Source organism: Heterodontus francisci, chromosome 34 (assembly GCF_036365525.1).
Source record: "Heterodontus francisci isolate sHetFra1 chromosome 34, sHetFra1.hap1, whole genome shotgun sequence".
NCBI classification, from domain to species: domain Eukaryota; kingdom Metazoa; phylum Chordata; class Chondrichthyes; order Heterodontiformes; family Heterodontidae; genus Heterodontus; species Heterodontus francisci.
Window position 1 is genome coordinate 2,924,169 of NC_090404.1, and position 17,549 is coordinate 2,941,717.

General features: G+C 53.2%; 1 protein-coding gene across 2 annotated transcripts in view; it reads left to right on the forward strand.

The window, feature by feature from the left end:
- LOC137348913 (Y+L amino acid transporter 2-like) overlaps positions 1-17,549 on the forward strand; it is a 72,616-nt gene that overhangs the window by 2,513 nt on the left and 52,554 nt on the right. Inside the window, exons 2-3 of one of the 2 annotated variants that reach the window (XM_068014144.1) lie at positions 2,612-2,696; positions 12,433-12,537. The gene's annotated coding sequence lies outside the window, so the exon portion shown is untranslated. The remainder of the gene's footprint in view (positions 1-2,611; positions 2,697-12,432; positions 12,538-17,549) is intronic. The other variant, XM_068014143.1, reaches the window with a different exon arrangement.

Below are 17,549 nucleotides of genomic sequence, written 5' to 3' on the forward strand. Positions count from 1 at the left end.
CTACACCCCTCCCTATCTCTGTAATCTCCTCCAGCCCCTACACCCCGCCCTATCTCTGTAATCTCCTCCAGCCCCTACACCCCTCCCTATCTCTGTAATCTCCTCAAGGTCTACACCCCTCCCTATCTCTGTAATCTCCTCCAGCCCCTACACCCCTCCCTAGCTCTGTATTCTCCTCCACCCCCTGCACCCCTCCCTATCTCTGTAAACTCCTCCAGGCTTATACCCCTCCCTATCTCTGTAATCTCCTCCAGTCCCGACATCCCTCCCTATCTCTGTAATCTCCTCCACCCCCTGCACCCCTCCCTATCTCTGTAAACTCCTCCAGGCTTATACCCCTCCCTATCTCTGTAATCTCCTCCAGTCCCGACATCCCTCCCTATCTCTGTAATCTCTTCCAGCCCCTACACCCCTCCCTATCTCTGTAACCTCCTCCAGCCCCTACACCCCTCCCTATCTCTGTAATCTCCTCCAGCCCCTACACCCCTCCCTATTTCTGTAATCTCCTCCAGCCCCTACACCCCTCCCTATTTCTGTAATCTCCTCCAGTCCCTACACCCCTCCCTATCTCTGTAATCTCCTCCATTCCCTACACCCCTCCCTATCTCTGTAACCTCCTCCAGCCCCTACACCCCTCCCTATCTCTGTAATCTCCACCAGCCCCTACACCCCTCCCTATTTCTGTAATCTCCTCCAGTCCCTACACCCCTCCCTATCTCTGTAATCTCCTCCAGTCCCTACACCCCTCCCTATCTCTGTAATTTCCTCCAGTCCCTACACCCCTCCCTATCTCTGTAATCTCCTCCAGCCCCTACACTGCTCCCTATCTCTGTAATCTTCTCCAGCCCCTACACTCCTCCCTATCTCTGTCACCTCCTCCAGCCCTTACACCCCTCCCTATCTCTGTAATCCCCTCCAGCCCCTACACCCCTCCCTATCTCTGTAATCTCCTCCACCCCCTGCACCCCTCCCTATCTCTGTAATCTCCTCCAGTCCCGACATCCCTCCCTATCTCTGTAATCTCCTCCACCCCCTGCACCCCTCCCTATCTCTGTAAACTCCTCCAGGCTTATACCCCTCCCTATCTCTGTAATCTCCTCCAGTCCCGACATCCCTCCCTATCTCTGTAATCTCTTCCAGCCCCTACACCCCTCCCTATCTCTGTAACCTCCTCCAGCCCCTACACCCCTCCCTATCTCTGTAATCTCCTCCAGCCCCTACACCCCTCCCTATTTCTGTAATCTCCTCCAGCCCCTACACCCCTCCCTATTTCTGTAATCTCCTCCAGTCCCTACACCCCTCCCTATCTCTGTAATCTCCTCCAGTCCCTACACCCCTCCCTATCTCTGTAACCTCCTCCAGCCCCTACACCCCTCCCTATCTCTGTAATCTCCACCAGCCCCTACACCCCTCCCTATTTCTGTAATCTCCTCCAGTCCCTACACCCCTCCCTATCACTGTAATCTCCTCCAGTCCCTACACCCCTCCCTATCTCTGTAATTTCCTCCAGTCCCTACACCCCTCCCTATCTCTGTAATCTCCTCCAGCCCCTACACTGCTCCCTATCTCTGTAATCTTCTCCAGCCCCTACACTCCTCCCTATCTCTGTCACCTCCTCCAGCCCTTACACCCCTCCCTATCTCTGTAATCCCCTCCAGCCCCTACACCCCTCCCTATCTCTGTAATCTCCTCCACCCCCTGCACCCCTCCCTATCTCTGTAATCTCCTCCAGCCCCTACAACCCTCCCTATCTCTGTCATAACCTCCAGTCCCTACACCCCTCCCTATCTCTGTAATCTCCTCCAGCCCCTACACTCCTCCCTATCTCTGTAACCTCCTCCAGCCCCTACACCCCTCCCTATCTCTGTAACCTCCTCCAGCCCCTACACCCCTCCCTATCTCTGTAATCTCCTCCAACCCCTACACCCCTCCCTATCTCTGTAATCTCCTCCAACCCCTACACCCCTCCCTATCTCTTTGATCAAGTTTTTGGTTACCTGAATTGATGTATCCTTCTGCGGTTCAGTGTCAAATTTCATTTTCGGATGCCCCTGTGAGGCTCCTTGCAGCATTTAGTTATGTTACTGGTGCTAGAGAAATGCACATTGTTTGTTTTTATTTCTGCCTTTGACAGTCATTACGTAGCATTCCCGCTCTCTCCCTCTGTCCCAATGAGATGGTGACCCTCACTGAGTCATGAATTTCACAGGTACCAACCTGCACCCTGATCCCCGCCCTCAGCCGATTGGCTCATTCTTCAAGTGAGCCCAGGACAGCTGAGCGTGCGTGCACGCGAGTGTATGTATGTGTGTGGGGGGGGCTCAGTCCCACCCCGGGAGGGATGGGGCATTTGTCGCCTGCACGTCACAAGCCCACCCCTTTCCATGCAAGGTCTGAATCGGCGAGCTGACACTGCCCCTTTAAGACTCTCCAGGTCGGATCTGCAAATTGCGGAGTTAATGAGAGGCTTCCTTGAGCCCTGCCAAGTATTTAATGAGTTCACGTGCACCTAATGTGCTGAGGAAGCCTTCTTTCTCTTCCGCCCCCTCTCTCTCTCCCTGAACCTTGTCCCTCATTATTGCTTAATCTATATCCACCATATCTCTTCTAGGTGAAGCCAGTGTTCCCTTTCTCTGAGCTCAGTGGGATGGCCACACGGACTGGGTAAGGTGGCCTTGTCTACCGTCACAAGTCATGTAAGTGGAACTGCAGAAGATACCATGTGACTGCTCTCACTTCCTCCCCTTCCCCTTCCCCTCAACACATCTGCACTTAGTGGTGTTCTTTAAACTGCTTTCTCACGAACTCTCACTTCCTGTGTCTGTAGCACGCGCGCTCTCGCTCTCCCTCTCTCTCTCTTGTGCATTATTCTCCTCAGCAGCTTATGTGTCAGTGGACAGCACTCTCTCTCTCTCTCTCTCTCTCTCTCTTTCTCTCTCTCATCAGGGTTATGGGTTAGAGCCCCATAATCCAGAGCGGCACACGCCCACTTTGCCAGTGTTGCCAACAGAGGTGCCAGCGTGGGGCAGGCAGGAGTTCTCCCCAGTGACCTGGCCACCTGGGTGTGGGTGTGGGCAGGGGGTTGAAGTGCCAATCAAGTGTGAATAGCAGAAGAGGGGCTGAATGACTTCCTCCTCTTCTTATCCTCAAAGGACAAGATGATAATGTGATTCACGATACTCGGACTGGACTCTGGATGCTGACAGGTTGTCGGCTTGTTAAATAAAAAACGTCTTTCTGACGGAGGTGGGCATTGCCGTTCCCGATGGAGGTGGGCATTGCCGTTCCCGATGGAGGTGGGCATTGCCGTTCCCTTGCCCCTTGAGAAATAAGCTGAGTCACCAGCTCACTGGGCCCCGTCAGCGGGCAGTTCAGAGTCTGAAAGGGTTGAATTATGATGACAGACTGCACAGACTAGACTTGTATTCTCTCGAATATAGAAGTTTAAAGGGTGATCTAATTGAGGTGGTTAAGATGATTAACGGATTTGATAGGGTAGATAGAGAGAAACTATTTCCTCTGGTGGGGGGAGTCCAGAACAAGGGGCATAACATTAAAATTAGAGCAAGGCCATTCAGGGGTGCTGTCAGGAAGCACCTCTTCACACAAAGGGGAGTGGAAATGGGGAACTCTCTCCCCTGAAAAGCTGTTGAGACTGGGAGAGTCAATTGAAAATTTCAATATTGAGATTGACAGAATTTTGAGTGGCTTTATTAGTAGTTGGCATCTTTCCAACTATGAAAGATGACAGATGCACAGCAAACAATTCATTTCAGTCAGGTGTCTTCCCTTGCTTTACCTTATGCTGTGAAGACTAATCTTTAAGAGGCAGATTCTGCCACACATGCTGCAGGTGAGACTGCCAAATGAGTTTTTGTTTTTGAGAGATGGTGGGTGCTGCTGGAGGGCGGGGTTAGAGTTGAGAGATGGTGGGTGCTGCTGGAGGGCGGGGTTAGAGTTGAGAGATGGTGGGTGCTGCTGGAGAGCGGGGTTAGAGTTGAGAGATGGTGGGTGCTGCTGGAGGATAGGGTTAGAGTTGAGAGATGGTGGGTGCTGCTGGACGGCGGGGTTAGAGTTGAGAGATGGTGGGTGCTGCTGGAGGATAGGGTTAGAGTTGAGAGATGGTGGGTGCTGCTGGAGGACAGGGTTAGAGTTGAGAGATGGTGGGTGCTGCTGGAGGGCGGGGTTAGAGTTGAGAGATGGTGGGTGCTGCTGGAGGACGGGGTTAGAGTTGAGAGATGGTGGGTGCTGCTGGAGGGCGGGGTTAGAGTTGAGAGATGGTGGGTGCTGCTGGAGGACGGGGTTAGAGTTGAGAGATGGTGGGTGCTGCTGGAGGACGGGTTAGAGTTGAGAGATGGTGGGTGCTGCTGGAGGGCGGGGTTAGAGTTGAGAGATGGTGGGTGCTGCTGGAGGGCGGGGTTAGAGTTGAGAGATGGTGGGTGCTGCTGGAGGATAGGGTTAGAGTTGAGAGATGGTGGGTGCTGCTGGAGGACAGGGTTCGAGTTGAGAGATGGTGGGTGCTGCTGGAGGGCGGTGTTAGAGTTGAGAGATGGTGGGTGCTGCTGGAGGGCGGGGTTAGAGTTGAGAGATGGTGGGTGCTGCTGGAACAGGGTTAGAATTGAGAGATGGTGGGTGCTGCTGGAGGGCGGGTTAGAGTTGAGAGATGGTGGGTGCTGCTGGAACAGGGTTAGAGTTGAGAGATGGTGGGTGCTGCTGGAGGGCGGGGTTAGAGTTGAGAGATGGTGGGTGCTGCTGGAGGGCGGTGTTAGAGTTGAGAGATGGTGGGTGCTGCTGGAGGGCGGGGTTAGAGTTGAGAGATGGTGGGTGCTGCTGGAACAGGGTTAGAGTTGAGAGATGGTGGGTGCTGCTGGAGGGCGGGGTTAGAGTTGAGAGATGGTGGGTGCTGCTGGAGGGCGGGGTTCGAGTTGAGAGATGGTGGGTGCTGCTGGAGGGCGGGGTTAGAGTTGAGAGATGGTGGGTGCTGCTGGAGGACGGGGTTAGAGTTGAGAGATGGTGGGTGCTGCTGGAGGGCGGGGTTAGAGTTGAGAGATGGTGGGTGCTGCTGGAGGATGGGGTTAGAGTTGAGAGATGGTGGGTGCTGCTGGAGGGCGGGGTTAGAGTTGAGAGATGGTGGGTGCTGCTGGAGGGCGGGGTTCGAGTTGAGAGATGGTGGGTGCTGCTGGAGGGCGGGGTTCGAGTTGAGAGGTGGTGGGTGCTGCTGGAGGGCGGGGTTCGAGTTGAGAGATGGTGGGTGCTTTTGAGGGCGGGGTTCGAGTTGAGAGATGGTGGGTGCTGCTGGAGGGCGGGGTTAGAGTTGAGAGATGGTGGGTGCTGCTGGAGGACGGGGTTAGAGTTGAGAGATGGTGGGTGCTGCTGGAGGGCGGGGTTAGAGTTGAGAGATGGTGGGTGCTGCTGGAGGACGGGGTTAGAGTTGAGAGATGGTGGGTGCTGCTGGAGGGCGGGGTTAGAGTTGAGAGATGGTGGGTGCTGCTGGAGGGCGGGGTTCGAGTTGAGAGATGGTGGGTGCTGCTGGAGGGCGGGGTTCGAGTTGAGAGATGGTGGGTGCTGCTGGAGGGCGGGGTGGTTGATGGTCGGCACAGACACGGTGGGCTGAAGGGCCTGTTTCAGTGCTGTATCTCTAAATAAAATAACCTTTGGCTCCCTTGTCAATCAAAGATCTGTCTAACACAGCCTTGTACATATTCCTGACCCAGCCTCACTGCTCGCTGGGGAAGAGAATTCCAAACACTAATGACCATTTGAGAGATGAAATTCTTCCTCATCTCCATCTTAAATGGGAGACTCCTTCATTTGAAACTCTACTGCCTAATTCTAGATTCCCCCATGAAGGGAAACACCCTCTCTGTATCTACCCTGTCAACCCCCCTCAGAATCATATGTTTCAATCCGATCAGCTCTCAATCCTCGAAACTCCAGAGTACAGACCCAACCTGCTCAACCTTTCCTCTTAATACAAACCCCTCATCCCAGGAATCAGCCTAGTGAACCTTCTCTGAACTGCTTTCAATGCAAGTTTGTCCCTCTTTAAGTCAGGTGACCAAATCTGTACACAGTCCTCTTGGTGTGGTCTCACCAATGCCCTGTACACTTTTATACTCCATTCCCCTTGTAATAAAGGCCAAAGTCATTGAATGATATAGCATCGAACAAGACCATTCGGTCTTTCGTGCCTGTGCTGGCCTCTGCAAGAGTTCACTGAGACTTAACTGTTGCCAGTGGATGCCTGAAGGTCCAAAAAACGCCATTCCTTTTGTTATTATTTCATGGGATGTGTGCGTCACTGGCAAGGCCTGCATTTGTTGCCCATCTCTAACTGCCCTTGACAACTGAGTGGCTTGCTAGGCCATTTCAGAGGGCAGTTAAGAGTCAACCACATTGCTGTGGGTCTGGAGTCACGTGTAGGCCAGACCAGGTAAGGAGGGCAGATTTCCCTCTCTGAAGGGCATTAGGGTTTTTACAACAACTGGTGACAGTTTCATGGCACCATTACTGAGACTCGCTTTCAATTCCAGATTTTTATGCATTGACTGATTTTCAATTCCAATGTGGTGAAATTTGATCCCGTGTGCCTGGGGCACTATCCTGGGCCTCTGGATAACTAGTTCAGCGACGTTCCCCACTACGCCACGGTCTTCCCACTAAACGCAGGCCAGCGGGCCATTTCCGGGAATGGGGAAATCACAGCAACACCCACAGACCCCTGTTCAGGCGGGAGTTACCGGCCAGTCACCACGAGCACGGGCACCCGACTGATTTTATTTCCCTTCCCTCCTGTTGCCCCCACATCCCACTCCGCCACACATCCCCCTCCTGCCCTAGTCTAATGGTACTGAGGCCAACTGTTACACCATCTCCTCCCTAACCAGGGGGAAGCCATCTCTGAGATGCGGAGGGAACGTTCCCCCATGGCTGTAGACACTAAAACCTGGGGGTACGGTCTCGGGATGAAGGATCGGACATTTCGGACTGAGATGAGGAGAAATTTCTCCACTCATGGCTGTGAATCTTTGGAATTCTGTACTCCAGGGAGCTGGGGATGGTCCATTGTTATGTTCAAGACTGAGGTGGATGAATCTTTGAGGATTAAGGGATACGGGGGTAATGAGGGAAGGTGGGGAGTTGAGGTAGATGATCAACCATGATCTTATTGAATGGCGGGACAGTCTCGAGGGGCTGAATGGCCATCTCTAATTCCTAGTTCTGATATAGAATGGACCCCACACTGTGAGTCCAGATTACTAGGGGCTGTTTGTGAGGTTCTTTCCTGGAGAAATTGAAGGTGTTATTTGTGGTGAGTGAATGAAAGGTCAGATGGAGGGAGCGGGGAGTTTCGCGGGAGAAAGAAGCCGTAATCCGTAACTCCAGGGGGAATCCGGGGGTGGAATAGATTGTTGGAGAAGGAGAGTGAAGAGGATGAATAGAACGGGTGATGGTGACAGGTGGGTTTGTGGAGAGTAAAGGATATGGAGATATGGAGGGAGTGGGTGGGAGTGAGGGATATGGGGGGAGTGGGTGGGAGTGAGGGATATGGAGGGAGAGGGTGGGAGTGAGGGATATGGAGGGAGAGGGTGGGGGTGAGGGATATGGAGGGAGAGGGTGGGGGTGAGGGATATGGAGGGAGAGGGTGGGGGTGAGGGATATGGAGGGAGAGGGTGGGGGTGAGGGATATGGAGGGAGAGGGTGGGGGTGAGGGATATGGAGGGAGAGGGTGGGGGTGAGGGATATGGCGGGAGAGGGTGGGAGTGAGGGATATGGAGGGAGAGGGTGGGAGTGAAGGATATGGAGGGAGACCTTGAGGGATAGGGATAGGGAGGGTTTGCGGGACAGTGGGATAGGGAGGGTTTGAGGGACAGAGAGATGGAGAATTTGAGGGTCAGGGAGAGGGAGGCTTTGAGAGACTGGGAGAGGGAGGCTTTGAGAGACTGGGAGAGGGAGGCTTTGAGAGACTGGGAGAGGGAGGCTTTGAGAGACTGGGAGAGGGAGGCTTTGAGAGACTGGGAGAGGGAGAGTTTGAGAGACTGGGAGAGGGAGGCTTTGAGAGACTGGGAGAGGGAGGCTTTGAGAGACTGGGAGAGGGAGGCTTTGAGAGACTGGGAGAGGGAGGCTTTGAGAGACTGGGAGAGGGAGGCTTTGAGAGACCGGGAGAGGGAGGCTTTGGGAGACCGGGGGAGGGAGAGTTTGGGAGACCGGGGGAGGGAGAGTTTGGGAGACCGGGGGAGGGAGAGTTTGGGAGACCGGGGGAGGGAGAGTTTGGGAGACCGGGGGAGGGAGAGTTTGGGAGACCGGGGGAGGGAGAGTTTGGGAGACCGGGGGAGGGAGAGTTTGGGAGACCGGGGGAGGGAGAGTTTGGGAGACCGGGGGAGGGAGAGTTTGGGAGACCGGGGGAGGGAGAGTTTGGGAGACCGGGGGAGGGAGAGTTTGGGAGACCGGGGGAGGGAGAGTTTGGGAGACCGGGGGAGGGAGAGTTTGGGAGAGGGAGAGTTTGGGAGAGGGAGAGTTTGGGAGAGGGAGAGTTTGGGAGAGGGAGAGTTTGAGGGTCAGGGAGAGGGAGAGTTTGAGAGACCAGGAAAGGGAGAGTTTGAGAGACCGGGAGAGGGAGAGTTTGAGGGACAGTGGGATACGGAGGGTTTGAGGGACAGTGGGATACGGAGGGTTTGAGGGTCAGGGAGAGGGAGAGTTTGAGGGTCAGGGAGAGGGAGAGTTTGAGAGACCGGTAGAGGGAGAGTTTGAGGGACAGTGGGATACGGAGGGTTTGAGGGACAGTGGGATACGGAGGGTTTTAGGGACAGGGAGAGGAAGAGTTTGAGGGTCAGGGAGGGGGAGAGTTTGAGGTACAGTGGGATACAGAGGGTTTGAGGGACAGGGAGAGGGAGGGTTTGAGGGACAGTGGGATATGGATAGTTTGAGGGAGAGGGAGGGTTTGAGGGACAGTGGGATACGGAGAGTTTGAGGAACAGGGAGAGGGACAGTTGGAGGGTCAGGGATACGGAGGGTTTGAGGGACAAGGAAAGGGAGAGTTTGAGGGAGAGGGAGTGTTTGAGGGTCAGGGAGAGGGAGAGTTTGAGGGACAGGGAGAGGGAGAGTTTGAGGGTAAGGGAGAGGGAGGGTTTGAGGGACAGGGAGAGGGAGAGTTTGAGGGACAGTGGGATACAGAGGGTTTGAGGGACAGGGAGAGGGAGGGTTTGAGGGACAGTGGGATATGGATAGTTTGAGGGAGAGGGAGGGTTTGAGGGACAGTGGGATATGGAGGGTTTGAGGGACAGTGGGATATGGAGGGTTTGAGGGACAGTGGGATACGGAGGGTTTGAGGGAGAGGGAGTGGGAGGTTTTGACGGACAGTGGGATACGGAGGGTTTGAGGGAGAGGGAGTGGGAGGGTTTGAGGGACAGTGGGATACGGAGGGTTTGAGGGACAGGGGGAGGGTGGGTTTGAGGGTAGGGAGAGAGAGGTTTTGAGGGACAGTGGGGTGTGGAGGGTTTGAGGGACAGTGGGGTGTGGAGGGTTTGAGGGACAGTGGGGTGTGGAGGGTTTGAGGGACAGTGGGGTGTGGAGGGTTTGAGGGACAGTGGGAGAGGGAGGGTTTGAGGGACAGTGGAGTGTGGAGGGTTTGAGGGACAGTGGAGTGTGGAGGGTTTGAGGGACAGTGGAGTGTGGAGGGTTTGAGGGACAGTGGGATGTGGAGGGTTTGAGGGACAGTGTGATGTGGAGGGTTTGAGGGACAGTGGGATGTGGAGGGTTTGAGGGACAGTGGGATACGGAGGGTTTGAGGGACAGTGGGATACGGAGGGTTTGAGGGACAGTGAGATACGGAGGGTTTGAGGGACAGTGGGATACGGAGGGTTTGAGGGACAGTGGGATACGGAGGGTTTGAGGGACAGTGGGATACGGAGGGTTTGAGGGACAGTGGGATACGGAGGGTTTGAGGGACAGTGGGAGAGGGAGGGTTTGAGGGACAGTGGGAGAGGGAGGGTTTGAGGGACAGTGGGAGAGGGAGGGTTTGAGGGACAGTGGGAGAGGGAGGGTTTGAGGGACAGTGGGGTGTGGAGGGTTTGAGGGACAGTGGGGTGTGGAGGGTTTGAGGGACAGTGGGGTGTGGAGGGTTTGAGGGACAGTGGGGTGTGGAGGGTTTGAGGGACAGTGGGGTGTGGAGGGTTTGAGGGACAGTGGGATAAGGAGGGTTTGAGGGACAGTGGGAGAGTGAGGGTTTGAGGGACAGTGGGAGAGTGAGGGTTTGAGGGACAGTGGGATACGGAGGGTTTGAGGGACAGTGGGGTGTGGAGGGTTTGAGGGACAGTGGGGTGTGGAGGGTTTGAGGGACAGTGGGGTGTGGAGGGTTTGAGGGACAGTGGGGTGTGGAGGGTTTGAGGGACAGTGGGGTGTGGAGGGTTTGAGGGACAGTGGGGTGTGGAGGGTTTGAGGGACAGTGGGGTGTGGAGGGTTTGAGGGACAGTGGGGTGTGGAGGGTTTGAGGGACAGTGGGATACGGAGGGTTTGAGGGACAGTGGGGTGTGGAGGGTTTGAGGGACAGTGGGGTGTGGAGGGATTGAGGGACAGTGGGATACGGAGGGATTGAGGGACAGTGGGATACGGAGGGATTGAGGGACAGTGGGATACGGAGGGTTTGAGGGACAGTGGGATACGGAGGGTTTGAGGGACAGTGGGATACGGAGGGTTTGAGGGACAGTGGGATACGGAGGGTTTGAGGGACAGTGGATGTGGAGGGTTTGAGGGACAGTGGGGTGTGGAGGGTTTGAGGGACAGTGTGGTGTGCAAGGTTTGATGGACAGTGGGAGAAGGAGGGTTTGACAGACAGTGGGATGTGGAGGGTTTGAGGGAGAGGGAGTGAAGTTAGGTTTAGCCTGTTGGGAAATTCTAGTTTACTGTATAACCTGAGTTCTGTGCCTCTGTCTGATAAGAACAGGGTTGGGCTCCTGTGGTATTTATGTCTCCTGCAGAATGCTGATCAGGACATTTTGTGGCTGATGCAGCTGATGTGCTCAAGTCATATAAAACCAGCACTAAAACCCGGTGAAAATAAGGATTGTTATCAGCACTGACATTCCTGTTGTGTGCAGACACAATCTGACCCACTGCCCCACCCAGATCACCCTGAGTAACAGACAGGGGACATTCGGGCCCTCTCCCTGGGACTCGACCTGACCCGAGGGGGTGAAAGGTCAACATCTGACCCCAATCCGAGCTGGACAAGCCCTAGTCCAGGTCCCTGTCTCTGCCCACTGTGGGTGAAAGTGGATTTTCATGTTGCTGCTTTGGCCCTTCTCACTAGACTTGTTTTGTCTAACTGGTGGAGGATCCAGTTCTCAGGCTTTAGCTCCCCACAGATGGTGATTAGAGTCTCAGCAGCCGAGACAGCATGTGCCTGGGAAAGTTTGGGGCCAGGAAAGTACTGGCCAGAACCAGTGTTAAATCTGTTCGTTTTCAGAGAATAATTTAAATGGACAGGCACAGAGAACGTGGATTCAGTGTCAGTTCTGGTCTGATGGGGTAGACCCCAGCAATCAGACTCACACAGTTAGGGGGTACGAGAACTCATTTCCGAGACTCGAGCTCCATAATCCAGGCCAACACTTCCCCTGCTGTCAGTACTGAGGGGGTGCTGCACTGTCGGAGGGTCAGTACTGAGGGGGTGCCGCACTGTCGGAGGGTCAGTCCTGAGGGAGTGCCGCACTGTCAGAGGTCAGTACTGAGGGAGTGCTGCACTGTCGGAGGGTCAGTACTGAGGGGGTGCTGCACTGTCGGAGGGTCAGTACTGAGGGAGTGCCGCACTGTCGGAGGGTCAGTACTGAGGGAGTGCCGCACTGTCGGAGGGTCAGTACTGAGGGAGTGCCGCACTGTCGGAGGGTCAGTACTGAGGGAGTGCCGCACTGTCGGAGGGTCAGTACTGAGGGAGTGCCGCACTGTCGGAGGGTCAGTACTGAGGGAGTGCTGCACTGTCGGAGGGTCAGTACTGAGGGAGTGCCGCACTGTCGGAGGGTCAGTAGTGAGGGAGTGCTGCACTGTCGGAGGGTCAGTACTGAGGGAGTGCTGCACTGTCGGAGGGTCAGTACTGAGGGAGTGCCGCACTGTCGGAGGGTCAGTACTGAGGGAGTGCCGCACTGTCGGAGGGTCAGTACTGAGGGAGTGCCGCACTGTCGGAGGGTCAGTACTGAGGGAGTGCCGCACTGTCGGAGGGGTCAGTACTGAGGGGAGTGCCGCACTGTCGGAGGGTCAGTACTGAGGGAGTGCTGCACTGTCGGAGGGTCAGTACTGAGGGAGTGCCGCACTGTCGGAGGGTCAGTACTGAGGGAGTGCCGCACTGTCGGAGGGTCAGTACTGAGGGGGTGCCGCACTGTCGGAGATGCTGTCTGTCAGGGTGAGACATTAAACCGAGGTCCCTGTCTGTCCTCTCAGGTGGATGTAAAAGATCCCATGGCCACTATCGTAAGGAGAGCGGGAGGGAGTTCTCAGTCTCCTGAGGCTAATGTTCATCCCTGAGTGAACATCACGAAAAATGAGGTGATCTAGTCATTTGTAACATTGCTGTGTGTGGGATCTTGCTGTGCACAGATTGGCTGCCGAATTTCCCCACACTTCAACAGTGACTGCCCTTTAAGGAAAACCTTTGGCACTTGCTGAGGTCGTGATAGGCACTATATAAATTCTCTCTCCGGGAAATATATCGGAAGCACAATCAGGCTTCAGCGGAATATTGGGTCCCGTTCTGGCACCTCACTCTTGAAAGGATGTCAAGAGCTTGGAGTGGGCACAGCGGAGATTTCCTGGAATGGTGTCAGGGATGAGGGTCTTCACATATGTGGAGAGCCTGGAGTCCGGGGTGGCACAGTGGTTAGCACCGCAGCTTCACAACTCCAGCGACTTGGGTTCGATTCTGGCTACTGCCTGTGCGGAGTTTGCAAGTTCCCCCTGTGATTGCTTGTGTTTCCTCCGGGTGCTCCGGTTTCCTCCTGTAGCCAAAGACTTACAGGTTGATGGGTAAATTGGCCATTGTAAATTGCCCCCAGGAGAATGGTGGGGATTTAGTAGGGAATATGGATTAAATGTAGGATTAGTATAAGTGGGTGTTTAGTTTAGTTTCGAGCTACAGCACTGAAACAGGCCCTTCTGCCCACCGAGTCTGTGCCGACCATCAACCACCCATTTACACTAATTCCATATTCCTACCACATCCTCACCTGTCCCCTATATTTCCCTACCACCTACCTACACTAGGGGCAATTTATAATGGCCAATTAATCTATCAACCTGCAAGTCTTTGGCATGTGGGAGGAAACCGGAGCACCCGGAGGAAACCCACGCAGACACAGGGAGAACTTGCAAACTCCACACAGGCAGTACCCAGAATTGAACCCGGGTCGCTGGAGCTGTGAGGCTGCGGTGCTAACCACTGCGGGTCAGCACTGACTCGGTGGGCTGAAGGGCCTCTTTCAGTGCTGTATCTCTATATGAGTTTAATGTCTCTACATGAGTTTAAGTTAGGGTTGTTTTCCTTGGAGAAGAGAAGGCTGAGAGTTGATTTGATAGAAGTATTCAAAATCATGAGGTGTCTAGGACAGAGTAGAGAGAGAGAAATTGTTCCCACTCGTGAAAGGATCGAGAACGAGAGGGCACAGATTTAAAGAATTTGGTAAGAGAAGCAAAAGTGACATGGGGAAAAACTTTTTCACACAGCGAGTGGTTAAGGTTTGGAATGTGCTGCCTGAGAACGTGGTGGAGGCAGATTCAACTGAAACATTCAAAAGGGAATTGGATAATCTGAAAAGGGAAGAATGTGCAGGGTTATGGGGAGAAGGTGGGGAATGGAACTGAGGGAATTGCTCTTTCAGAGAGCCAGTTCGAACACGATGGGCTGAATGGCCTCCTTCTGTGCTGTTCTAAGTACTTTCTTTCTTTATTTTCCTCCCACAGTCTCATGGCTCTGTGTGTATTGCAGATGTCTCGCCGTTCAAAATCTCTTACATCGAATTTTGTTTGACTGTCTCTCGTTCTTGACCCCTTGAACACTGGAAACAGTCTGTTCCCATCCAAACTGTTTCCTCTGCTCGGCTGCTGAAATTCTTCAAAGACACACTGCTGGCATCTGCTGTGAGCTGATAAAAAAAAAACATGTTTACGTCTTCATTCACATCTGTACTTCCTCATTCCAGGGTAATTTAAGCAGCAGTCAGCTGGGGGTCAGGGCATTGGGTGGAGAGAGAGAGAGAGTGGGAGAGAGAGAGAGACTAGGGGAGAGAGACGAGAGAGTGAGAGAGTGAGAGAGTGAGAGAGTGAGAGAGTGAGAGAGTGAGAGAGTGAGTGAGAGTGAGACGAAGGAGGGAGAGTGTGTGAGAGTGTGTGTGAGAGTGTGTGTGAGAGAGACTGGGGGAGAGAGACTGGGGAGAGAGAGTGAGAGAGAGACAGTGAGAGATAGTGAGAGAGAGAGAGACTGGGGGAGAGAGACGAGGGAGGGACAATGAGAGATAGTGAGAGAGAGAGAGAGAGAGACTGGGGGAGAGAGACTGCAGGAGAGAGACCAGGGAGAGAGAGAGAGTGAGAGAGAGAGACAGTGAGAGATAGTGAGAGTGAGAGAGAGTGACTGGGGGAGAGAGATGAGGGAGGGGGAGAGAGAGAGAGAGAGATCGAGAGACAGTGAGAGAGAGAGACTGGGGGGAGAGAGAGACGAGGGAGGGAGAGAGAGAGAGAGAGAGAGATAGTGAGAGAGAGAGAGAGAGAGACTGGGGATAGAGACTGCAGGAGAGAGACCAGGGAGGGAGAGAGAGAGAGGGAGTGAGTGAGAGAGAGAGAGAGAGAGACTGCAGGAGAGAGACTAGGGAGGGAGAGAGATAATCAGAGATAGAGAGAGAGAGAGAGAGACAGTGAGAGAGAGGGAGACTGGGGGAGAGAGACTGCAGGAGAGGGACTATGGCAGGGGAGTGAGAGAGAGACAGTGAGAGAGAGAGAGACTGGGGGAGAGAGACTGCAGGAGACAGACAGGGCACATGATGTGATAGCAAAGTGCATGTTGGGGCTTTTTGATGACACAAGGATAAGTTGTGTTGTAAGCGCTGCAGATGGAAGTGCAAAGTTACAGAGAGATATCCATGAGACAGACTGGAATAGAAGAATATGTTGATAGGGTTAACAGCTGAAGTAAATAGAGTGCAAGGGGCCTTCAGAGGTGCAGAAACAGCAGCACAGACCGACTGGGCTGAATGGCCTGTTTCTGTGCTTTAAATACTGTGTAATAAACAGTCGTCACTGATAGATTAACTGACAGGTAAAAACTGGCAAATGGATTTCAATGTAGGCAAACGTGAGGGATCTCTTTGAGCCTGAAAACAGCTGATAGAACAGGATACTTCCTAAATGGTGAAAAGTTAGAAACAAGAGCAAAGAGAATTAGAGTGTGAGAGAGGATAGCAAGAAGAGAGAGGAAGTGAGGGTACATTAAAGGTGGCAGAACAGGTTGAGAGAGCGTTAATAAAGCACACTGTACCTTGGGCTTTATTAATAGGACATAGAGTACAAGAGTAAGGAAGTTATGTTGAACTTGTATAAAACACTAGTTCAGCCTCACTGGAGTATTGTGTCCAGTTCTGGGCACCACACTTGGGAAAGATGTGAAGGCATTGGAGAGAGTACAGAAAAGATTCAGGAGAATGGTTCCAGGGATGAGGAATTTCAGTTATGAAGATAGATTAGAGAAGTTAGGACTGTTTTCCTTGGAGAAGAGAAGGCTGAGAGGTGATTTGATGGAGGTATTCAAAATCATGAGGTGTCTGGACAGAGTAAATAGAGAGAAACTGTTCCCACTCGTGAAAGGATCGAGAACGAGAGGGCACAGATTGAAAGTATTTAGTAAGAGAAGCAAAAGTGACATGGGGAAAAACTTTTTCACACAGCGAGTGGTTAAGGTCTGGAATGTGCTGCCTGAGAACGTGGTGGAGGCAGGTTCAATTGAAACATTCAAAAGGGAATTAGACTGTTATATGAGAAGGAAGAATGTGCAGGGTTACAGGGAGAAGGCGGGGGAATGGAACTGAGGGAGTTGCTCTTTCAGACAAACAGTGCGGACACGATGGGCCGAATGACTCCTTCTGTACTGTAACGATTCTGTGAATTCTGAGAATCAGACAGTAGAGAGGGACAGCAGGAGAGAGAGAGAGATTGGAGAGGGGGAGAGAGAGAAAGAGAGAGGGAGCAGTGAGAGAGGAGAGAAGGACAGCAGGAGAGAGGAGAGTGAAGAGGGGTGGGGTAAAGAAGTGATGGGAGGGAGAGGGAGAGAAAGAGAGAGGTGGAGGGACAGCGAGCGAGAGAGGGCTGGACAGTGAGAGAAAGAGAGGGATGGACGGACAGTGGTGGAAGGGAGAGAGATTGGAGAGGGAGAGGGAGACAGAGTAAGAGGGAGAGAGAGAGGAGGGCGAGATAGAGGAGAGAGAGAGGGAGAGAGAAGGATCGGTGGGGAGGGAGAGAGAGACAGCAGGGGAGGGAGGAGATTAGAGAGAGGGGGAGAGAGAGTCATGGAGTCATAGAGAGTCATAGAGTTATACAGTACAGAAACAGGCCCTTTGGCCCATCGTATCTGTGCTGGCCATCAAGCCGAACCATTCTAGTCCCATTTTCCAGCACTTGGCCGTAGTCTTGTATGCTACGGCGTTTCAAGTGCTCATCTAAATACTCTTAAATGTTGTGAGGGTTCCTGCCTCTACCACCCTTTCAGGCAGTGTGTTCCGGATTCCAATCAACCTCTGGGGGAAAACATTTCTCTCAAATCCCCTCTAAACCTCCTGCCCCTTACCTAAATCTATGCCCCCTGGTTATTGATCCCTCCACTAAGGGAAAGAATTTCTTCCTATCTAACCTATCAATGCCCCTCATAATTTTGTATACCTCAGTCAGGTCCCCCCTCAGCCTTCTCTGCTCTAAGGAAAACAACCCTAGCCTTTTCAGTCTCTCTTCATAGCTGAAATGCTCCATCCCAGGCAACATCCTGGTGAATCTCCTCTGCATCCTCTCCAGTGCAATGACATCCTTCCTATAGTGTGGTGACCAGAACTGTACACGGTACTCCAGCTGTGGCCTAACTAGTGTTTTATACAGCTCCATCATGACCTCCCTGCTGTTATATTCTATGCCTCGGCTCATAAAGGCAAGTCTCCCATATGCCTTCCGAACCACCTTATCCACCTGTGCTGCTGCCTTCAGTGATCAATGTACAAGTACAACCAAGGTCCCTCTGACCCTCTGTACTTCCTATGGTCCTACCATCCATTCTATATTCCCTTGCCTTGTTAGTCCTCCCAAAATGCATCACCTCACACTTCTCAGGATTAAATTCCATTGCCACAGCTCCACCCATCTTACCAGCCATCTATATCATCCTGTAATCTAAGGCTTTCCTCCTCACTGTTTACGACACCTGTCTCCCTGTCTCTCTCTAATTCCTCTCTCTCTCTGTCTCCCTCTGTCTCTCTCTCCCCTTCTCTCTGTCTCTCTCTATCTCTCCCTGTCTCTCTCTCTATCTCTATCTA